We start from the raw sequence: 25,767 nt of genomic DNA, 5'->3' as shown, positions 1-25,767 counted from the left end.
GCATCACAACTTTCTTCTTTTTATTTTTTTCACCAGCATTTCCACCACTGGACCTACAAGTGTTGTAGGTTTCCTCCCTAACTCATACCATGATGTCCACCCAAAACAAGATGACAAATCGGCTTCTAAATTAGATGCAATAACATGAGAATTCTTTTTTTTTGGACATTAAAGCTGCAGTAGCTAACTTTAATAAAAATGACTTTTTGTCATATTTTCTGAAATCCTGACAGTTGGACATGAGACAGATAATCTGTCAAAAATTGTAGACTGACATGGCAGCAGGGTAAGTTTAAGTGTGCACACGAACAGCTTGAGTACTCTGATGTGGGAGAGCCGACAAAGCGGCTTACAGAGAAAGCAGCAAAGATAGGCAGGCTATAGGAACTTAAATGAGGCACCCTGAATGATATTTGCCAATTGGATGCTTGAAGGGAATCAGCTGAGCCATCAGCTGATTGTAAGTAGTTTTCCAATAGGAAGCTAGGAGGGAATCAGATGAGCCATCAGCTGATGTGTTTTTACGATTAGCTGTGATCAGCTGATGTGGCTGGAATTGAACTTGACTTCGTGGCCTGCCCGAACTAACCCTGTGCTTAATTTTGATTGGTTGTTTTTGTTCAGGCCTGGTGGATTCTTGTAAATGCCATTAGGAGCACTAGGAGGAGCCAGAGGAACCTGAATTCCCCCCATATTATCTGTCTCATGTACTACTGTCAGGGTATAGTGAAAGTTTCAGCAAATATGACGAAACGTTTTTTTTCTAAATGTTACCTACTACAGCTTTTAAGCATGTAAACTATTCTGGTAGATACCCTCATAAAATTATGAACCTGAAAAATAGCATAATACGGCCTCTTAATCTTAATATATTATTATTCGGTTGTTAAAATGGCATTACATTTTGTAAAGAGTGCATTATGACCTGTTTAGGACCCAAAACCAAAGTTTAGGACTTGGAACCTGATTGCAAAGACTTTAGACTTACTTATTACTTGCAAACCATTGATTCAGTCCTACCTCTGCATGTAAGTGAAGTTTAGAAAATACTGTAACATGGTGTGTATGTGTTAGTGGTACGAGTGTGACAACCACCCACCTCCTTTTGGTGGGGGTCCACCTAAACAATTTACTTTTCTTAGACCCCTTAAATGTATTTGAACATAAAGTTTATACAGATGTATTACACGGCTGGACTGCCAGACTGCTTTGAAGGTCAGCAGACCTTTAACATTTAAGTCAGCCATGCATTGTAGCTTATTATTTAAAGCACATGGGGGGTTCTTTTTACAAATGATAAAAGTAACTATGCCAGTTTAATCTAGTGATACTTGGAATATATGCTTATAATCATGTAAATTTTAATTAACATTATAATTAAGGCAAACCATCATGAAGCCAATATTTGCAGCATTCACATGTGCTAGAATGATGTATAATTATTCAAACTGAATCTAAATTCTTGTCCTGTGCTCCAGAGGTCTGCATGTCCACTTCAGAGATCACCCATTTCTCTTTGATATCATCTCTTCTATCAGACATCAGAGACAGAAACAGGATATTGGCATGCTCGCTGTCTAAATTCACTCAGCTGCATCAGTACAAGAGCAGGACCACTCAGTGTTGATTTCCTCTGACATACTGATGAGTTTGATTCCTTACCTGTACCAGACAGGAGCTTCTGTCTACTCCAAAGAACAGAAGCTGGACACTTCTTATTGAAAATGCATTAAACCTTTTTACATGCACTACTTGTCCATTACTTGACTTGTTCAGATGTTGCATCTAAAAACATATGAAAAATGCAAGCGATGCTTTCATCCTTTTATCCAAGGCGCTTGGGAGGTTGGGCTACTGTCGCACCTGTCGTTACTAAGCAACCAAAACCTATGGCCTGCAAGACAATGATGATGAAGTCCTGATAATTAAGCAGTAAGCCTCACTGACTTAACAATTAGAAGTCAAGACAAAGATACATGGATTTCCAGCACTGTAAAACCCTCACACACAAACTACATGAGCTACCATTAGCTAGCACAACTAGTTAGTAATGCATCCCAACTGCAACTAGTGCTAACTGAGGTGGATACTCCCTCTTGTGGTGGTAAGAGTAACACTTTAAAAATACATTTTAGGTCAGAATGAGTAAGATTAGTTGGTTTGTAAACACACTATTCAAGTTGGCCCCTCCTTCCTGACTCAATGAGTGAGAGTGAGCGGTGGTGGTTGAGCAAGCTAGAGATTTTCTGATTCTTTCACAGTGGTTACATTTTAAAGCTAAAATAAACACAAACACACTGTACTCCGCACAACCCTGAAGGAAGGTGCATTGTCAGATTTGGCTTACCCTGACATTGTTACCTGCTTAGTGTTTTCCTAACATTAGCTATCAATATTACTGTAACTCTTACTAATCTCACTTCTCATGCCTAAACCTAACCAACCCAACCAATTTACTTATGCGTCATGACTTCGCCCCCCTATGGAAAAATAATTGGCAGCCTGGAACGGGCTAATTTAGCTTCATGTTTACCTGTTTAAAGACTTTACAATTAATTTTTCAATAGTATGCTTTGCATGAACAGTTAGGAAGTTACATTCAGACAAATTGTTGAATTTACAAAATATTGAGAATAAAATTGACAAGAATAGATGTTTCAGTCCATTTGCCTAGCTCAAGTAAAGCAATATACATTCAGACTGTTTTCCTCCAGCCCTGCAGCTGTAATGAAACAGTGATAAAAAACAAGGCTGCATAATAAAGCACTGGAAGCACAGAGCACACTACAGAGCTCAGTGCAGTTTAAAGTACTTGTCCTTCCACGATGGATTCAAGTGCCTGTGGAGAACACTCTGAGATAGACAGCAGCATCCTATATGTTCTGTTTCAGATCTCATCAGCCATTGTCCTTCCACTTTATATGCCTCCAGAGGGCTGTTTTCTACAAGGGCACATCATTTCAATGAACATGTGACCAACAAATGGCTTTCCTTATTTACGTGCGAGGTGGGAGGCTTGTTATCTCACAGGAATAAACATACTCATAGACCTCCAACATGTATAATTACAGCAGGTATTTGAAAAATAAAACATAAAATCAAGAGAAAATAGTGAACAAAAGGCTAATTTATGTCTTTCTACTTTTTATTTTGCAGTCCATTTTCTCAAGATCATGGCCACTTATTATGGCCTGATTATCCCTTGTAGTAAAATAAAATTATGTACTTTTTAAAAAAATTATATACTAAGTTTTTCTTTTATTTAATCCTTCTGGGTGAAATTATACCAGTTTCAGGTAAAAAATTGTCTGTTTCTTAAACATCCGCACAAATCCACAGATTACTGTTTTGGTTCAGACTCACAGCTCTCATCAACCTTGCTTCCAGCAGCAGCAGTAGCAGCAGCCATATTCAGAGGAAAAGCTCTTATAAACCCACCATACACTACCTGCTCAGCAGCAAACAGCAGACAGACACAGCTGGTGAACATTTATCACCATTATCTGTCTGTATGTTGACATATATTAAAATATGTTACTTGAAGTTATTTGAGTAATTGGAGAGAAATCATTAAGTAGTGTGTGAAATGATGTATGTGAAAATACGCATCAGATTTTTTTAGGTATCCTTCTAGCATCATTTATGGACGTGCAGGACTCCACTGTCAAATTAACAAATATGCAACAGTCACAGTTTGATTAGGTTTAGGAAAATATAATATAAGTTATGTAGTTTGTAACATAACTTGGCCACCATCGTAGTCAGGTGGCGTAGCAACATTTTTAACAAAATTTTACTTAAAATAAATTGTTGACTTTTGGTTATCTTTTGGTTTGAGCTCAAACAGACCCAGGAGACTTATGTTTGTGCCCCATGTGAAAACCAAAAGACAACAATTTAGCGTATGTAACTTTTGTTACATAACTATGGGTGCGTCCAGACATTATACTACAGGGATATCTACAGTGTCATATTGGGAAGCGGAGGGCCACTGACCAAGCTGCAGCGTTTGACATCTTGAGAACGTGTTGAATATGCAGCAGTCATTCACAGCAATTAAACAACGGTACACATGCTTATATTCTATATAAAGATTGTGTAACAACATGGTGGACTACACAGAAGAGAACCACCTACCTCTGTAGATAAAAACAGCTCATTCTAAGGTAAAGAAAACACAACAATTCTTATTTTCAGGTGATTATACACTGATAAAAACATACCTATGAATATTATATTCCATTTCTGAATATAGATCCTGGGCAGCTGTAGGTCAGGAGGTAGAGCGGGTTATCCACTAATCAGAATGTTCGATGGGCTTTGCCATCACTGAGTGAATGTGTGTGAAAGGGTGAATGTGGCACGGAGTGTAAAAGTGCTTTGAGTGGTTAGATCACAAGTTAGGAGCCCCAAGAATCTGAGAAGCAGGAATCACTCAATCAGGAGGCACTTCCTGTTAAGAAAGATAATCAGCCCCAGTAGAAAGGGTCAAGGTCATCCCTACTGCATACTAGAGTGTGGATTCTCTCTAAATTAAATTAGCATGAATGCAACTCCATATACCCTCAGTTCAGAGGGAGGCCTGGCTGCTGCAGCGACAGGGGTGACAGGTCAGATCACACTTTCTAAACCACTTCACAGTGTTATTGCAGGAGCACCTTCCGAGCTGTTTGCTTTGCTATAGCCACCTGAGACTTTAGTCTATGAATATCACATCCATGCAGTGGCTGTTTGAGGGCCATTGGCAAAAAAAAATAAAAAGGGTACCTGTACACAGAAAGTTGTGATGGATTTATGGTGAACAAGCTTAGTCAGGATTAGCAACCTACGGGGCATGTTTTGTCCACTGGCAGGGCAACCTGGAAAATACTTTCTTACATTGTTTATAATGGAACAGCACCCTACAGGGTACCTCACATTTTCTCCACTAGAAAGACACTGCCAGTGCATCCATGCTAAAGTAAATGGCAAATGGACCTGTACTTGTATAGCACCTTTCTAGTCTTCAGACCACTCAAAGCACTTTTACACTACGTGCCACATTCACCCTTTCACACACATTCACTCAGTGATGGCAAAGTCCATCGAACAGAAACTAACTCATTCATACACTGATGCACAGCGTCGGGAGAAATTCAGGGTTCAGTATCTTGCTTAAGGATGCTTCGACATGTGGCGGCTGGAGCTGGGGATCAAACCACCAACCTTCCGATTAGAGGACGACCCGCTCTTCCTCTGAACCACAGCCGCCCAAAAAACTTAAATAAACAATACTGTTAAAGTGTAATTTATCATCAGACCATGATATTCAGGAGTTATTTATGCAATTAACTTTAACTTTACTTAATGTCTTTACTTAATGTCTGAAAAAATAAAAAGGGTACCTGTACACAGAAAGTTGTGATGGATTTATGGTGAACAAGCTTAGTCAGGATTAGCAACCTACAGGGCATGTTTTGTCCACTGGCAGGGCAACCTGGAAAATACTTTCTTACATTGTTTATAATGGAACAGCACCCTACAGGGTACCTGCACACAGTCACTCTCTACATTTCTGTACAGTGAGTTAATAAGTGAGCTTTAATTTCAATTCAATTCAATTCAATTCAATTCAATTCAATTTTATTTGTGTAGTGCCAATTCATAACAGAAGTTATCTCAGGACACTTTTCAAATAGAGCAGGTCTAGAGCGAACTCCTTATGAAATTATTATTATATTATATATTATAATAATAATATCAGTAATATTAGCAGTGGGAGTCAAGCAGGACCATGGCAGGAGGCTCCACCAGGATCCATGAAACTCTGCGAGACGAGAAAGCACAAGAACTCCGGGGAAGAAGTGAAGTTAGTAACATGCACTAATTGGACATGAATGAGTGCAGAAAGAGAGATGTCTTAAGCCTACTCTTGAATGTGGAGAGGGTGTCTGCCTCCTGAACCACAACTGGAAGCTGGTTCCACAGGAGAGGAGCTTGGTAACTGAAGGCTCTGGCCCCTGTTCTACTTTTAGAGACTATAGGAACCACAAGTAGCCCAGCATTCAGAGAACGTAGTGTTCTAGAGGGGTAATAGGGTACTATGAGCTCTTTAAGATATGAAGGGGCCTGACCATGAAGAGCTTTATAGGTGATTTTAAATTCTATTCTAAATTTTACATGGAGCCAGTGCAGAGAAGCTAATACAGTAAGTGACTGCACTGACAACCTATGAGCCTGGATTGTCTAGTTGTTGTATTTTAACAGAAATGTATCAAATTTGAGGATGTAACACTGCTAACTAAGCTTCCTACAATGGAGGAAGAGTACAAGTCATTTTTCTACATTCCCTCAGAGGTCAGCACTGTCAAGACTTGACATTGCAAGTTAAAAAGATGGAACAGGTTTCCCATTGCTTCCAGTCATGTACTTGATACAGAAATCAAATCAACATGGATCTTCTCATCTGACATCAGAGGGCAAACAAATATGAAATTTCCTAACTATGGGATAGTTCCTATAAGGAATCAATCAGATCCACATTTTGTGTCTTCCCTGTTGCTTTCTTTTCTCCACCCATTGCTCTTGACCATGAACACAGAGGAGGAATGAGGAGCCTAATCCAAACAGGCAGACATTCCTTCAGCATAGTTTTCATCCTGCAGAAAGGAGTCATGGCTGTACACACACAAACAAGGGTTGTGTGAATGCTGTGTACCTTCTGCCCCTGTCTAATGAAACTGTGACCTGAGAGATGAATGCACTCTCACTTTCCTCTCCCTTTCGAATGTGCGCTGACACACATTCCTCCTGTCCCTTCCACTCTCTGCACACACTTTTACACCTCTGAGTGTTCTGTGTGTGTCCCAGGCACAGGAATTATCGGCCCTCGCAGCAGATACAATAACAAGCCTAAGCCCGGCTTGCTGTAAGATCGCACTGGTATGTAATCACAAGGAGAGAGGGCTATACAATCACATGTTAGATAGAGCCTGTGTGTATTTGTGTCTATACATGCACATACTGAGACGGTGAGAGAGAGGCATTGAGCAGAAGGGCGTGGGTTAACCAAACAGTTCTCATAACCTGCCAAGTGGCTGCTATGGCTTGGTTTATTTACTGAACCTGGAGACGAGAATGACGCCCTTTCCAGAGAGCCGCATATGTTGTGTGCAGTGGGAGAAGAGATAACATGAGGAGAGGACAGCTGGGGTGTTTCATTACAGACAAACCCCAGTGGAACACATACAACACCTCTGTCAATGTCTGGAGAAGATTTATACCACCTACAGTATCCAATAATGAAAGGTAGTGCAGGACAGACTCATCAGATAAGATAATCCTGAATGGATCCCCTCCAAGGGCACATTCAGGTGTTACAGAAAATAAAAAATTAAATGTGTAAGACAGGAGAATAGAATGAAATAGAAAGTGCAAAAATGCAAAAATACAGACAGTAACAGTACACATACTGTTCCAAATCTAGTGTTGACTACGTTCACACTGCAAGCCTTAGCGCTCAATTGTGATTTATTGCTCAGATCTGACTTCACATTATTTTTTAAATGTGGCCTATATCAGATTCCAGTGTGAACAGGTCACAGTCCTGAAGTGACCCACATGATGATCTACAGGGACATAAATGTCACATGAATTCTGATATTACTGTTCACATTGCAAAACAATCATACCTGTATCTGATTTGGACCACATATGAAAGTGGCCCATGAAAAAAACAGATGTGAGTCACATATAAGCAAAAAAATCTGCTTTGGGACACTTGCAGTGCCTGGCAGTGTGAATGTGGCCGTAGTTTGATATCGTCTGAAACAGTATCAATATCAATATCGGCTGGATGCTATTACTGCCTCCTGAACCACAACTGGAAGCTGGTTCCACAGGAGAGGAACTGAAGGCTCTGGCTCCTGTTCTATGACAGTATGATTTAGTAGTGTAGTAGTATTTAAAACATTTAGTAAATGATGGTCCAATTTAGAGTAAAATAGACCATAAAGCACAGTATGTTTTAGGGTGTGGCTACCTTCTGACTGGAACGCACCAAACTCAGTAAGTCAAGACAACCTTTGTAGGGTCCAAGACCAGGACTAGTCGAGACCGAGTCCAAATGAGAGAGACACGAGGCCGGACCTGAGTATTACAGCAGCTCAACTTTAATTACGTCTCTGCTGCTGGCTGCAAAAATGGGTGACATCCCAATACGTACACCAGAAATTTTATATATATATATATATATATATATATATACAGCATGTGAAATCCTGCTCAGACTTTCAGACACAGTTTGTAGAAAGAAAGAGGACACAAAAATGCTTCTAATTTGTATTCATATTTATTGAACAGCATAATAATTAAAGTTTTAAATCACCTATCTATTATCCTCATCAAGTGATATTTCATGAAATATTATTTAATTATTGTCAAATAAATTTTGAAAATGTCTACATTAATTGCATGTTGCATTGCATGAATCAGACAGTAGTCTCAACAGAAGGTCTCTCAGATTTTTAGAACCTCCTCTCTCATCCAGTCTTGCAAATAAAACATCCCTTGAGAGAACATCAGAGTACAACAAGATGAACGACTGCCCTTTCTGGTCACTGTTTAATGAGACGAAATTGGTAATCACTCTTTTCCTAGTTTGACTTTGCTGTCTTTGGGCTACTGGGGCTCTCTCAAGGCCATTCTAATTCCCTGCATTTTAAACCTTTGATTGTTTTCAGCTGAAAGGAGAGCTGAAAGGAATGCGGCAGAGGATGGAGGGGAAGATGGAGATGGAGACTGAGGAGTGGAAATAGATAAGGAATAAAAAGAGAAAGGAAAGGAGGAAGAGTTACAAGGAACAGCAGGAAATCAAGAGCGTTGAAGGAAATTGCATTTTAGAAATGCTCAACTTTAATCAAAGAAAACCTATCACTTAGGATCAGAAAGCAAGTATATTCAAGCACACAAATGTAGAAAGGGAAAGGTCATCTTGTCCTGTAGATGCTAGAAGGTTTATGTAACTAGTTATAGCAACAGAGAGGTAGAATAGGTCTTCATACCAGGAGCAGCAATCGTGCTGGGAGCTGGTCTCGCACAAGGAGGAGAACAAGCAGACATTTGTTTCATTTAGCAACAGGCGTAATGTCGCAAGATCCATGGCTTAAACTCAGATTATTTAAGGGCAACTGCTGATATTATCATCTAGGAGGTCCACTTCAGTATTCAAGTACTACAAGAAAGCACAATATTCTGAAAATATTTCCATTACTGACATCATACTTAAAGCTGTAGTAATTTCTTTATAAAAAATAACTTTTTGTCATATTTGCTGAAACTTTCACTATATCCTGACAGTAGAACACAAGAGAGATAATCTGTGAAAAAAAATCACCTTGTAGTACTGTAGATCCCTTTACAGCCAACTATAAAAGCTGGGCTAATTTCTTATTTTGGTCAGACAAATGTTTGAGTTCATTGAATTGCCTACATTTAACATATTGAAAGTTTTGCCGGAGTTTGCATAACTTCAGTGTCTACATTGGATGTGGCAAGCGCAAAGTTTGCAAAACCAATTAGTTAATACGGCTCCAATAATGAGCAGGTTGAAAAGTGGTGTCTTTCCTTTAGTTTTTCAGTAGCAGGCAGAAAACAGCATGTCCCACTGACAGAATATTTCTCTCTTTTTGATTTTCTCTGCCGTTGGGAAAACCATCTGCATTTTAATGCAGTGGAAATGAACACAGCAAGATGCTCTGTTTCTCTGTTTTCTCACTGTCTCAACTGTCAATCACACATTTTCCTTTCTCAAAAAAACAAACAAAACAAACAACAGTTCTGGAAAACATAAACTTGTACATCTGGAATTTTAGATATGAAAAGAGTTGTGAAATCCAAGCCACATGACCAAACCAGCAATGTGTTAGGAAAGCATTTGACAGCAGCTGTCTAAGTGACAGGGTTAGTTCACTGACTTTATAACTTTTCTCTGCTTGTGCTGTATTGTTACCCAATATTTTAGTATAATATGGAAGCCCATTTCTGCCAATGTGACAGGAAAAAAAGGATTCTGTAAGTCATTATAATGAGAAACTTTCTCAAAATAATGACTTTGAAATCTTAAGTCATTATTTTGAGATGCTAAGTCAATATTTTGAGAATGTTTCGCATTATAATGACATACAGAATCTTTTCCCCCCCCATCACATTGGTGGAAATGGGCTTCCATAGATTTTAAACTGTTTTATGTGTTTATTAGGATATGAAAGTATATTATTGTGGATTTTGGCCACAGTGAATGAAAATGTCTCCATCAGGCCAAAATGTCCGCTTTAACTTTTGGAATATCAAAATCTAAAGAGAAGATTGTGGTGAAATTACTGGCATGACCTTTCCTTTATCGCTACCCTCATGGAGAAAGTGGACCCTCAGGTGAGCTGCCATTGTTTCCTGCTACGGACGAATCAAAACTGCGCAGCCAATGAGAGCTGATCAACTCTACAGTACGTCACCTTCGCTGGCTCTGACAAACTGTCATGCCAAACTTAAGGCTTCAGAACTATACTCCACAAACCAATGGGTGATGTCACACTTAATGTTATAAAGAGTTCGGTCTAGACCTGCTCTATTTGAAAAGTGTCCTGAGATAACTTCTGTTATGAATTGGCGCTATACAAATAAAATTGAATTGAATTGAATTAGTTGTAGAGAGTTAGTTGTGGGTCAATAATTGCTGTTATAAACTTATGACAAAATGGCTGCCTGTTGAAGAGTCGCAGCAGTTGTTTTGGCTATGCACTGGTATGGCAGTATATGAAAAAATCATATACAGGAAATTAAAACTTGTATACTGCTTCACTTTATGTCAATGTTGTGTTAGCAGGACTGCCCCCAAGTGCCCAAATCAATTTATGCAGTTTTAATGGCAGCCTAGCACACTCCCACGTTTACAGTTTCAGACCCACAACTAGAAAGACCATAAGAATGTTTCTGATCTAGTATTTTGTTTTTGTGTATTATGGGATGCAATAAACACTGTAGCCTCTAGTGAATGCAAGAAGAGGTTTGCTAGTATGGGTAATGTAACAAAACAACACATTCACCTCAAGTAAGGTATGTGGTTAATACAAAGAAGCCGCCACAGTATTTTGCTCTGTGAACTGAATGCCGTCCATCTGCTCACATCTGGTTTCTGTGAAGAAATGTGTCCATAGAGCCACCCACTAGTGCTGCAGGGAACACAAACGCATTGCAGGTAATTTATTCTCAGTTCAGTCAGATGGGCTTTGTTGTGCTGGTCCAAGACCTGCTGCTTCAGCCCTGCAGCTCATAAAACTGGCACTGATTCTGACTTCCTGATGCCGAGGACTGGCTTTCTTTTCAAAAACGTCTTGAACCAATAATAGCGGGTCTGGACTTTGTATTCTGAACATACACTTTTGTAATTGTTTTTGGAGAGGTAGTGGAGGACAAAGTGCAGCGTCATGAAGAGGGAAGTTTGTCTTAGCTTTAAGTTTTTATATGTCATTTGGGAGATGTCGTCGTCAATAAAAGTATAGTTAACACACAATATACAGTACTTTTCTTCTACTGTCTCATTCATTCATAATGTAACTTGACTTCCAATCAAGTCAGTGATTCAGGTGTGTTAGGCTAGTAGACACTAATGTAGCTTGGAGCTCCTAGCCTGCGGCAGAGACGAACTACAGAGGTTTAAGCTCACTTCTATCTAAATCTATCTATCTATCCACACCGCCAGATTTGTTTTGTTTCAAACTTGTAGTCAAATCACATCACTTGAAGACATTTATCACACACTTGCCTCTGGAGACACTAAGGCTTGGTATAACTTTGATGTGTAACATTGGTTGTTTTGTGGAAAATGTTTAACTTTTCCTATAAAACAACCCAGTTCACAGTTGAGTTTTTAAAACTACTGGTAGTTGAAATGATAGCAGTATGTGGTGGGTGCTTGTTGATGTGTGTACCTAAGTAATTCAATTCAATTCAATTCAATTTTATTTGTATAGCGCCAATTCATAACAGAAATTATCTCAGGACACTTTACAAAATAGAGCAGGTCTAGACTCTTTATAAAAATATTTATTGTTTATAGTAAATGGACCTGTATAGCACCTTTCTAGTATTCCAACCACTCAAAGTGCTTTTACACTATGTGCTACATTCAACCTTTCACACAGTGACAGGAAAGTCCATCGAACAGAAACTAACATTCATACACATTCACGGCATCCGGAGCAATTTGGGGTTCAGTATCTTGCTCAAGGATACTTCGAAATGTGGCACTAGGAGCCAGGGATCGAACTCACAACCTTCCGATTAAGGAACGACCCGCTTTGCCTCGGAGCCACAGCCGCCCGAACAGTTCCCACCACCAGCAAGCACTTGGCCACGGCAGCAAGGAAAAACTTCCTTTTAATAGGCAGAAACCTCGGACAGACACCGGCTCTAGGTGGGTGGCCGTCTGCCTCGACCAGTTGGGGTGAGATAGAGAGGTAGAGAGAGCGAGAGAGAGAGAGAGAGAGAGAGAGAGAGAGAGAGAGTAAACATGGTTCCCTTTCATGAGGTACAGTACAGGTGAAAGCAAGCAGCAACTGTGGCTGCAAATGAAGCCAACACAAACCTGCAGTTCTTCTAACGGCCACTTGAGGCTGGCTCCAGAAATGAGTCAATCTCCATAAGACCCCATATTAAAATCTCCGACTTTACAGCAGAAATAAGACAGAAAGTGGGAAATATAATAGCAAATATTTATGTTCCACTCAGGATAAACTGTAATCACTCTGGTGATGTCCTGACTTTTCATCTAGCGCCATTATCAGAAAAAAACAAACATTTACTTGTCCATTACTTTGGTTCATGACCATCAGCCTCAGCTTTACTTCGTGTTTGGTGCTAATTAGCAAATGTTAGCATGCTAACATGCTAAACTAAGATGGAAAAGCTGCATAACATTAGCATGTTAGCATTGTTCTTGTCAATATGTTAGCATGCTGCGTTTAGCATTTAGCTGCATGAGTACAGCCTCAAACTATAGTGAATCTTAGATGCTACCTCTAATACAATAATTAAATCATTAAACTGTCTATAAAGACTAAAGCTATGTTCAATATGTAGTTCAGCTATGTACTGACATTATCCCAAATGTTTACAACAATGTTCAAACTCAGCGAAATCTGTCATTGTATTCAGTTAACACTGTTTGAAGCCACATTTTTACCATCCACTGTTTAGGTCTTGGTGCTTTTTAACTCTAGATTTGAACTGGATGAAGGATTTTAGTCATTGGACTTCTGGATCTTAAGTTATCAGAAAAACAAGCTGAGCTAAGGGACATCCTTTGTCTTGAGAGATTACATATTGTACCTTTAAATGCCCAATTGAAAGTCCCTAAAAACATCTAAAAATGAATAGTCTTAGGGGATTTATCAGAAGAATTATAATCAGGAATTATTGTAGGCGCCACAGCCACCCAAAATGTATTTGTATCTGAGTGGGTGGCAGCTGAAATTAGAGGTGTGTTCTAGCTAAAGTTGAAATTGTGTGGGCCGTAGTGATGTTTGGTAACACTCTGGAGACCCTGGAATACTGAGAGCTTTTAAATGTTCCCAGACGACGGCTATGAAAAACACTGGAGTATTTTTAACCAGGGATAGGTTATTTCATATGTTGATTGAAAATAGCTTTAAAACAAATTTCAGCTACCTGCCCTAAACATGTGGATGAAGCTTTTTGTCCGTACGACAAGAGGCTGCAGATGGTCTGGTGGTCTCTGGAGGTCATTTCACATTGTGTTGTCAGCTTATCAGTACTGAAGGTATTTTATACTATGTAAACCAGAACTGAAAGACAAGACACGAAACCATGGAGTGAGGGAGTGTTTTTCCAGCTTGAAATAAGTCAACAGTGGTCTCACACTGAATCACATCCTACTGTTCATGAAAGTGGTAGAGAATCATAACTAGCCTTTTTTTTTAACTTTTGAAGGGGTAAATACAAATCAGGTGGCACAAAAGTGTTGGCTAAATAAACCAATGACAGCATTATAATGAAGTAGTGTAGTTCTGGTCAACAAATCTTGTGTGTCAAGATTTAAGAGAACATGTTTATTACTGTGGTAACAGTAACAGTCTGGGATACAGGGAGATTTTCAGTGTGTTACCTCATGAGAGGAGGATCCTTAGGGATAATGAAAGCTCATTTCTAATATCTAAGACTTCTTAGATCATCGTATTTTGCTAGCTAGCTAATCTAGCTGAATCATATCGCAATATCTCCTAAAATAATTGCAATATAATGTTTTTACCATATAGTGCAGCCCTAACCGAGAGGAAAATATATCTCAGAGGACCTTGGGAGTCAATATAGATTGAGGACTAAATTAGGTCATACAGGTCATACTAATTGTGTTTTCTCAGCAGTGACCTTTGACTCTTTCTGATGTGACAGTGTGAGCTTTACTTCATCAGTTCAGTGTCATTTACTGTACAGTATCTGTATACTATATATATAATAAGAATATTCTTCCATAATAGAAGAATTATCATAATATTATATTATAGAAAAATATTCTTCTATAATAGAATAATTATTATAATATTCTTCTATAATAATCTTATAATAATATTATTTAATATTATTATAAGATTATATAATATAATCTTATAATAATATATTATATAATATCATTATATTATATAATGTTTTTAGTATTTGTAGCATTTTTCTTTGGCATTTGTTTTGTGGGTTTGTAAGTTTGTGCTTCTGCTCCGTTTCTCTGATTGCAGCATTTTTCTGTTGCTGCGTTTTTCTTTTGCATTTGTTTTTATGTGTTTGTGTGTTTTTGGTTTTCCATCATTCCCGTGTTTGCAGCGTTTTGCCGTTTGCGGCGCATTTGCCCTTGTTGGCCACCGTAATTAATGGTTATCAAAATGTATAATTATCAAAAGATAATAGAAAATGACTTGAATTAATATTAAAGATCCACGGGGCACCACCTTTAAATAAGGGAAACGATAGCCAACAATTGATTGATCAGTCTCGTAAAAATACAGATTAATAATTAAATTAATAACTACAACCAAAATCATTATTAAAAGCTAAAGTGGGAGCTTTGAGTTCTACATAGAAGAGGTTGGTATCACTTACTCTTGTACGAAATTAAATAGGCCAGTATATATAAACACAAGCATTTATTAAAGAGATCAATTTAAAGCAAACAGAGGAAAATACACTATATACAATCTAACTTAAAGGAACTGAGCTAGAGGAAAAAGGCGAGTGTGTGTGTGTGCATGTGTGCGTGTGTGTGTGTGTGTGTGTGTGTGTGTGCGTGTGTGCATGGGGTTTGCGCACCAGAAAAGGTGTGTGTCCTTTGTCCTCTGACCAGATGTTTCAGGGTATGAAACACGTGTCGGTGAGAGCAATAGAGAAGCGGGAGGGTTTGAATCCCTCTCCTTGTGTATGTGCTGAGGTTTAGGCCGAATATGTGTGTGTGTGATCTTAGATTAACGGTGCCGTTAAAAAGGGAGTTAGTTGCATGCAAAGACGGTGTCTGTGTGAAGCATAACATTAAACTAACATCACCTTAGCACTGTCTGAAAGACTACAGTTACTACAGTAACCTGACAATAAGCTGAATAAAACACATCAGTAACATTAACAGTAATTAAACAGTCCTTGTTTAGCCGTTAACTCTGTTAAGTTATCTATCTATGCCCAGTATGTTACCAACAGTCCAAAGGAAGATGAAGAAGAGTTGGGGGTGAGCTGCGTGGGTCGGCTGGAGGTCCTGTGAGCCAGGCTGATCAGAGTTGTGGTTCTAAAGTCCAAACTGTCTCTTGAATAGCCAGGATGACAGGTCTGGGGTCCGAGGGAATCTGACCAATGAAGGGCCGGTGTTTGGGCGTTTATTGCTTTCATGCCACACCTTGGCTGCATTCTTGGCCCCCTGCTGAGGGGTCTGTTATCTGGCAGGCCCCTTTTCCTTTGTCTTTAGTCACTACAAGCAGGCTTTATTGCTTACATAGTCCGACTGTAGTAATGACAATTTCTTTGTGGCCAGATTCCAACATGTTCCCTTTGGTCCAGTTAAACACTTCAAATGAACAATTGCATGTTTAAAGGTATCCTTGGATCCCAACAGTTAATAATATCTCACTGTAGCAGTTACAGACATACTGCGTACACACACAACATGGCTGACTGGAGATCTCATTACTTCACAGGTCTGAAATCAGCTCTTGGTGGAACTACATTTTTCTTCTATTTTCTCTCTAATAGTGTGAAAAGAAAAGAAAATGATATTGTGCACGTGTGCTTGTCATGCAGATCACCTCTCACAGTGCTGAAGTAGCTGAGGGACAGTATTTCAGCAGCTCACAGGTTCAGATAAATAGGTTTCTCTCTTCACAGCTCCCCTTACAGCCTCTTTGACCTGCTTGTTCCTTTCAAAAACACACATCATGTGGCTCTTGTCAAAATCAATCGTTTGAAAACATATATCCCCTCATTATTCCAGCAGCTGGGTATGTTTTGTGAGATGTTTTATGATAAAATTATTACTATTAGAGACAAAATTAATAACCAAATGCCCTCAACAGGTATCACTGTCTCTCCAAGTTCAGGAACTTTAACCAATGTAAGATTAGATATATATTTAGAATGTTTTTCTGCTATCGATCTTCATCAGTTAACTTCAATAATTTCTACATCGAAGCCATCAACCTGTCTGTTAGACCCAATCCCAACTAGGCTGCTTAAAGAAGTCATACCCTTAATTGGCACTTCTTTACTGGATATGATTAATCTTTCTTTTTTGCCAGGATATGTACCGCAGTCCTTTAAAGTAGCTGTAATAAAACCCCTTCTTAAAAAGCCCACTCTTGACCCAGGCGTTTTAGCCAACTATAGACCGATTTCTAACCTCCCCTTCTCCCCTAAATTCTGGAGAAAGTAGTTGCCAAGCAGTTATGTGACTTTCTACATAGCAATAGCTTATTTGAGGCACAGCACAGCACAGAGACAGCACTGGTTAAAGTTAATAACAACCTTTTAATTGCTTCTGACAATGGACTTGTCTCTGTACTTGTATTACTAGATCTTAGTACCAAATTTGACACCATTGACTATAATATTCTTTTAAAGAGACTTGAGCATCAAATTGTCATTAAAGGAACCACTTGTTTAAGTCATACTTATCAGATCGTTCTCAGTTTGTACACGTTAACAATGAATCTTCCAAAAATACTAAAGTTAGTCATGGAGTTCCACAAGGTTCTGTGCTTGGAACAATTCTATTCACTTTATATATGCTTCCCTTAGGCAATATTATTAGGAATCACTCCATTAACTTTTACTGTTATGCAGATGATACCCAGTTATACCTGTCAATCAAGCCCAATGAAATTAATCAGTTATCTAAGTTACAAAAATGTCTTGAGGACATAAAAATCTGGATGAGCTGCAATTTTCTGATGCTAAACTCAGAAAAAAACGAAATTCTTGTACTTGGCCCCAAACACCTCCGAGACATGCTGTCTAAATATATAGTTACTCTAGATGGCATTACCTTGGCCTCTAGCACCACTGTCAGGAATCTTGGAGTTATCTTTGATCAGGACATGTCCTTTAATTCCCACATAAAGCAAACCTCTAGGACTGCCTTTTTTCATCAACGCAATTTTACAAAAATTAGACACATCCTGTCACAGTATATACCATAGTATCTAAAAGTAGAACAGGAGCCAGAGCCTTCAGTTACGAAGCTCCTCTCTTGTGGAACCAGCTCCCAGTTTTGGTTTGGGAGGCAGACACCCTCTCTACATTTAAGAATAGGCTTAAGACATTCCTCTTTGATAATGCTTATAGTTAGGGCTGGCTCAGGTGAGTCCTGAACCATCCCTTAGTTATGCTGCTATAGGCCTAGACTATCGGGGGATTTCCCATGGTGCACTGAGCTCCTCTCTTCCTCTCTCTCTCTTTCTGCACTCTTTCATGTTCCATTAATGCATGTTACTAACTTCACTTCTTCCCCGGAGTTCTTGTGCTTTCTCGTCTTGCAGGTTCTCATGGATCCTGGTGGAGCCTCCTGCCATGGTCCTGCTTGACTCCCATTGCTAATATCACTGATATTATTGTTATTATTATTATTAATATTATTATTACTACAGTTACTATTATTACTATAATCACTCATTGTCCCCCATCAGTGTTGTCGTCGCCGTCGTCATCATCTTCTTCTTCATGTTCATCATCATCAGTCACTACTATTAGTGTAGTTGTTGCTACTGTTGTTGCTGTGCACCTCTGTCTCTGTCCTTCTGTCGTTACCTCTGTTCTCTCTCCCTCTCTCTCTCTCTCTGTCTCTCTCTCTCAACCTAACTGGTCGAGGCAGACGACCACCTAGAGCCGAGGTCTATCTGAGGTTTCTGTCTCTTAAAAGGAAGTGTTTCCTTGCCGCCGTCGCCGGTGCTTGCTCATGGTGGGAACTGTTGGGTCTCTGTCAATAATGTTATTAGTAGTATGGTCTAGACCTGCTCTATTTGAAAAGTGTCCTGAGATAACTTCTGCTATGAATTGGCGCTATACAAATGAAATTGAACTGAATTGATTTGAATAGATATCCGATTTGAACTACAGCATGGAATTACAGCCAACTCAAATATCAATATATATATATATATATTGATATTTGAATTTCCATGTGCTGGCTGGACATCCACTGACTCATTCTTTGATCTTTAACCACTCTATATCAAGTCTTCAAGGACAGAGACACATTCACACCTCTCCTTTTCTTCAACTCAGTACAGGTTTAAACACAGTGTACACACAGCTATAGCCACACATTAAACACAAAGATATGTGGTAAAGAGAGGACACAGACAAAGGTGCACACAGCAACAATGATAACAACTATCCTTGTAGAAATGACTAATGATTATGAGAATGATGACGACAATGACAATAGCCACAATGATGGGAAATAATAATAATAATAATAATAATAATAATAATTAATAAGAATAAGGATAAGAATATCAGTAATATCCAGGTGTCCGTGACTAAAATCCTTCATCCGGTTCAAATCTAGAGTGGAAAAGCACCAAGATCTAAACAGTGGATGGTAAAAATGTGGCTTCAACCCATTGACAGTATATATAATGGACAGAGCTTTGGGGTCTGAAAAGTGAAGCCAACACGAAAGTGCCTTAAAACCTGCATTCTATGTAAATTCGAGCAGGCTGGCTGCTTGGCTGCAATAACACATTCACACAATCCCATTCAATTTAATGGAGAATGAGCCGACTTGACACTGAATTTATGAGCTCAGTAAACAGTTTCCTGATAAGTTTAGGGTCTCAGTCGCTAGTTTAACATCTTCTTCAATTCATTATGATGTTCATTTAGTAAATAATGGTCCCATTTAAAGTAAAATAGACGATAAAGTCACGTTTGCTTTTGGCCGTGGCTACCTTTTAATTGACAATTCTCAGAGTCTGTCCAGCGCAGCACACCAAACTCCGATCAAACTGTCAAACTAGGCAGTGCTGATCAAATATGAAGCTAGATTCTCTTACATTGTTGACTACCTCTCGCTTAAAATCATTTCAGAACATATTTTAGTGTACTGTTGTTGCTGCTGTATTATGAGATTGTGTGTGACCAGGCGAGCTGCCATTTTTTCCGGCTACGGACGAGGCAAAACTACACAGTCAATGAGCACATAGGTTTCGCACTTGCTTCAAATTGGATAAAAAGTCAATGTATAATAGCTTCTGGCAGACAACCACAATGCTGACACATGCACAAAAGGGATATGACACCATGGGCGGCTTTGGCTCAGAGGCAGAGCGGGTTGTTCCCTAATCGGAAGGTTGTTGGTTCGATCCCTGGCTCCTCCTGTCACTTGTCGAAGTATCCTTGAGCAAGATACTCTCTAATTGCTCCCGATGCACAGCGTCAGTGTGTGAATGTGTATGAATGAGTTAGTTTCTGTTCGATGGACTTTGCCATGGCTGTGTGAATGTGGCTCGTAGTGTGAAAGCGATTTGAGTGGTCGGAAGACTAGAAAGGCGCTATACAAGTACAGGTCCATTTACCATTGACAGGCGACGGGTGAAACACAGCATTACCTGAATAAAATGGCAGATTTCTCTGGGTGAACATTGTGGAAACATGCGGAAATGACATATTATAGCTTTAATCTACGATTCTAAGACAAGAATACACACACACACACTCTTCTTTCCTATTAAGCTAAATAACCCATTTTAAGGCGCTAGTAACTTAAAGCCTGGTGATGGTTCATTTGACCAAATGAGTTATGGGCTTGTCATTAGCTTCCGAGGCTGGTAACTACCATGTCTCAGCTAGCAACCCACTAGATCAGCAGCTGGCTTGGTTGGTTATAGGCTAACAATGTGTCTACAGTTGGTGGCAATAACGCACAGCATTTTCCTTAAATTTGCCATCAAAATACAAAAACAGAAAGTGACCAGCCAAATCAGTAGCTAATCTAGCTAGCCTCGGTGTACTAGTATCCAAGAGAGTAAAAAATCCTCTTTTCAAGCAGTAATCTCGTTTTAAGACGATACATCTAACTTTGTCTTAATAAGATATTACACTAATATTGAGCCAGATTTAACCAGTAACAAGTTACATGTTAGTTAAAAATGGTTTGCATAATATCCCAGGAGAGGAACAATATTATTTTCCTTATTATAAGAGTAAGACCACTTGCAAAACTTAGTTTAAGAGAAAGTAGTCTTGTCCCAGTGTTGGAAATGAAAAATTAATGAAGAATGCTTTTTTTTGGAGCTGTGGCTCCAGTGGGTTGCTAGCTCGAGGTGTGCTAATAAGAAGCCATGACGTGCAGCCTCAGAAGCTAATGACAGCCCATACCTTTGTAGAATGAATAGTTCTCATTTCCTACCGCCCGCCTCTCAGTTACCAGCCTCGGCTTATCATTGGCGGTAGATGGTTGGTTGCTTAGATCAATAGATGGCTTCAGCAAGAATATAGCCTCTGCTGCCTTCTCATTAGTCTTAATTATTTCCGTTATAGCAATCAAACTCAGCAATCAGATCCCATCCAGCTAGGATACAAATTTTTCAATAGTTGTAATGAACCCACATATTCTGTCCAAATGTGAACAAGATGTTTGGAATCATTTTAGGTTCAATGTATTTGCATGCTTAGTGGCTTTGAGTGTTACCTTATGCTTGTGTGGCCGTGTCTCCAAAGTGTGTTAGAGTTTAATCATTAAAAATACAAACCAGTTCACCAGCTGCTGCATCACATTTTCAGGTCCCAGCTTAAATTGGAATAAATCAATGTGCTGCTTTTAAATTGAAAATATTCACATTTATTCAATTTATTATGCTCTCCTAGCTTATTCATCCATCTAATTTATTGGTGCATTTGCTCTGTTTGGGGGAAAGACTACTGATTACCGAAATCACTAGAGGTGTGCATGAATGAAAGTTGGCAGGTACTTTAAAACAAAGTTAAAGCTGCAGTAGGTAACTTTTATGTAAATAACTTTTTGTCATATTTGCCAAAACATTCTCTAAATCCTGACAGTAGTACAAGAGACTAATAACCTATGAAAAAAGTTTCGAGTTCCTCTGTCTCATCCGAGTGCTCCTAATGGCATTTGCATGGTTGGTGGCTTGAATCTTTGGCACCCAAAGCGTCGGTATTTGACAACCTGGGAATGAGACTCAAAAATCAACTATCTTTCTTGCTCTGATTGGTTGTTTTTGTTCAGACCCAGTGGAATATTGCAAATGCCATCCTTTCTTCTCTCTGTTTCTATTTGGCCACACATTTTAAATATTTGTGGGTGGAAACAGTCATCAAAGCAGCACAGATTTGTTTTCTTCTTTTCATTTTTCCAGAGGTAGGGAGGAAAACATAAACTCTTTGACTTGAAACCGCCAAAACATTTACACTTGAGGACTCTTTATAAGAGAGTTCAGGCAGACACATCAGCATGCAGTCATGCATATAATATCTCAGATATAGTGGATTGCAAAAAAGCCAGCAGCACACCTCTTGGGAGATTTTAATAAGAGGAAGCGGACGGTCAGGGAGGCTCTGAGTTTCACAGAAGACACAAATCTGAATGAGAGGAAATCCTTTTGAAGCATTGAGGAACAGGAACGTGAAAGCCTAAGAAGATGGGATTTCCCAGTGGCAGAGAATTGAAAATACATCAATTTCTTATTAGTTATTTTAGTTGTAAATAATTACTTGTTGACCAATCAAACCTGCACACATTGTGCACACATTAAGTTTATTTGTGGGCTTACTTTAAAGCTGCAGTAGTTAATCATTTGTCATATTTGCTTAAACTTTCACTATATCCCAACAGTAGTACATGAGGCACATAATCTGTGAAAAAATCAGGTACCTCTGGCTCCTCCTAGTTCTCCATTTACAAGATTCCCCGAAGGTCTGAACAAAAACAACCAATGGAATGACCCCAGGTGGTCAAATACCGACGCTTTAGGAATGAACAATCAACTATCTTTAAGTCCCCAACCCAAAGATTCAGTATTTGATGACCTGGGACTATTTTACTCTGACTGGTTATTTTTCGTTCAGGCCCAGTTGATTCTTGTAAATGCCATTAGTTGCACCAGGCAAGAGGAAGTAATACAAGGTGATTTTTTTCACAGATTATCTGTCTCATGTACAGCTGTCAGGATATAGTGAAAGTTTCAGCAAATATGACAAAAAGTTATTTTTATAAAAGTTACTTACTGAAGCTTTAATGAACTTATGCTGGAAGATTTATAAGATAGCAAGATGATTATTTAACCTGACAAAAAAGGCAATACAAATTCTATCTGCGTGAGTTTGATAAACACTGAAACATGTAGCTGGAGTCATTATTATATCATAGTTATTAAAAAACAAAATGGAGAATCAGAATTCAGATAATAATAATTTATTATAATCAAAGAAGTGCATCAATATGACCAACCAGAAAAAATATTCCCTCCAGCTTCACTATAGCCTATATTCAGATTAAAGAATCATCTGAGTAACACATGCATTGGCACCAAGTACGGTTGGCAAGTGTTGAAACTTGCATAGAACAGAAGTGCAATGTGAATCTTTGTGTTACTAAGCATATTCAGTCAACCACTGTACTTAAAGAGGCCAAAAACATGAAAAAATTAGGGACCTTGCCAGCAGCCCCATGTCTTGAGGACACAAATCAAGCAGAGGGTCTGGGAGTCCTCCCTCGTGACATTTTGAGTGTCAGACACTTCATTACCTGCATTCTGGTTAATTTTAATGCACAAATTTGTGCTTATTATGCATCAATTTGAAATTTTCTGCTACTCTCAACATTAATGGCAAGGAAATGAGTCAATAAGAGTAAAGCACAGTTACTGTATATTAAGGATCAAAACATCAGATAACAGACATGGGCAACATTTTTGGTCTGTCTCAATAACTCACTGATAAACTCGGTGGATGACTGAACAATACATGTCTTAGCGAAAATAAAACTGATCAGAACAACTCCTGGGATGTAGGCATTGAAATAAAGATTAATCTGTTCCAGAGTGAGGGAAATCAGGTCGGACAGTCCACCATGGGGGACAGAAAATGGCAAACTGTACAGTTTCTGTAACTGGGGCAACTGACGATGAGTGAGAGTGCGTGTTATTTTCTTCCACAAATTCTGATTTAAAAGACCAGTGTGTAGGATTTAGTGGCATCTAGCAGTGAAGTTGCAGACTGCAATACCCTGACTTCAGGCTCCCCTTTGAAGGAGAAACTATAGTGAAATGTGGGAATAATGCAAACACCCCTATCTAGAGACAGTGTTTGGTTTGTCCCTTCTGGGCTACTGTAGAAATATGGTGGTTCAACATGGCTGACTCCACCAGAAGAGGACCATCTCCCTCTGTAGATACAACAGCTCATTCTAAGGTAACAAAAACACAATGATTCGTATTTCCAGATGATTATACACTAATGAAAACATACGTATGAAAATTATATTCCATTTCAGACAATAGATCCTCCTGAATGTTACACACTGGACCTTTAATATTTCTCAACTATGTCTCGTGAGATTCTTTTTGTTTTATTACTTCTCATGTCATTCCAAGCATGTGAAAATGTAGTAATAATGTAGGGTGTGTACGAAAATACAGGACAAATTGTGTCCCATGTTGATTTAGTAAGGGACAGTGCATTTTATTCAATACAGGGATGGGTGGCTCTGATTGGTTGTTTTTTAAGGAGGAGCCAGAGGAACCTGTTTTTTTCACAGATTACCTGTCTTATGTACTACTGTCAGGATTTATTGAAAGTTTCAGAAAATATGCCAAAAAGTTATTTTTATAAAAGTTACCTACTGCAGCTTTAAGATATACAAGTTAAAAACTGGGGTGACCTGATAACACCTCAGCATAAACAGTAGCGCTGCTGTTTTACATTAGCTAAGGTACAGAGAATAAAGAACATATCCCGCTGATAGATGGGTGCTTTTAACATATTCATACCTTCCTGGCTTTGTTGAGACGGGATACACATTGTGGATTTATCAGCATTCACAAAGCACAAGCACAGATGTTTGGGTCACATTTTTCAGGGAATGGAGGCTGACTTTGATCCGTCTGCCAGGGTTTTGTCACGGTCACCCCAGGGTTTTGTCACGGTCACCCCTCCCCTCCCCAACCGCCTACCCTTTCATTCATGGGTCCACAGATACCACTGTGCACCATGAAATGCTTGTGGTCAGCGCGACTGACCTCACCTGCTGCAAAGACATGATGTATATATGATAATACTGCTGTACTAATCTGAACAGGGACTGTACAGGACTGTACCACTTGTACGTACTATACTACTAACTAAGCCACAGCAGAAAAGTCTGTATGGAACCCGGGTTGGATGTGTCCATGAGAGCTGTCCACACACACACAAGAAAGTTGGTATTTATCAAATGTGATGAAACAGGCTTAACACCCCCAAAATGTCATACACAGACATTATAGATAGTGTGACTGGGGTAATGCTAAATGCACTTCAATTAATCAATTTTGGCATCTATTCAGAATGGATTTTAACATTGCCTATGCTGGTCAGTGATTTTAGTCCAATCTGGAGAGTGTACGTGGGTACTTTTCCACCAGTAATAAATACCTGCTGTTTTTCTGTGAACTGGCTGCTCCTCCTGTAATTTAAATCCCATCTGGAGCGACGTCCTTGCATTATAAAGCCAAGTTTTTTTTCCGTATGAAGAAGTTTGTCCTTTTACTTTTTAAAATAAGCTCAGTGTGAAATTTGACATTTGTGTGAAAATTGAGGAAGTGAAAGTCTAATATGGTGGAAACATGCTAACACCAGAATGCAGGCCTATTTGGGAACCAATAAGAAAAACTGCCACCAGTAGAACAAGAACCTGTAAAAGCTCCAGCTACAGGTAGTGGTATTGTCTTTTGAGCCCCGTTTGTTTAATTAAGGCAATTTGGCACTATTAAAAGTAGGGATGCACGATAACTTTTTTTTAAAACCGATACCGATAACCGATAACTTTCAGCTCCTAAAGGCCGATACCGATACCCGATAACACACACACACACACACACACACATATATATATGATCATCACCTAAGATCATGACATTAATACAATGAACAAACCCAAAAACACTTTTGACTCTTTAAATGTTGATATTTTTTTTTTCCAATGAAAAACTATTGGCAAGCCTCTAAAAAAATAAAGGCCCCTTG

The 25,767-nt window shown here is 39.0% G+C and overlaps 2 protein-coding genes across 4 annotated transcripts in view; one reads left to right on the top strand and one right to left on the bottom strand.

Annotated features, from left to right (window-relative positions):
* LOC127379674 (SH3 domain and tetratricopeptide repeat-containing protein 1) overlaps positions 1-25,767 on the top strand; it is a 196,878-nt gene that overhangs the window by 12,387 nt on the left and 158,724 nt on the right. Inside the window, exon 2 of the mRNA XM_051429585.1 lies at positions 17,884-18,062. The gene's annotated coding sequence lies outside the window, so the exon portion shown is untranslated. The remainder of the gene's footprint in view (positions 1-17,883; positions 18,063-25,767) is intronic.
* Positions 1-25,767, bottom strand: part of sstr1b (somatostatin receptor 1b) — a 251,490-nt gene that overhangs the window by 150,227 nt on the left and 75,496 nt on the right. The window lies entirely within an intron of this gene.

The sequence above is a fragment of the Dicentrarchus labrax genome, unplaced genomic scaffold, assembly GCF_905237075.1.
Source record: "Dicentrarchus labrax unplaced genomic scaffold, dlabrax2021, whole genome shotgun sequence".
Classification (NCBI taxonomy): Eukaryota; Metazoa; Chordata; class Actinopteri; family Moronidae; genus Dicentrarchus; species Dicentrarchus labrax.
The sequence above is the reverse complement of the archived record's forward strand: the minus strand, read 5'-3'. Positions and strand labels throughout refer to the sequence as shown.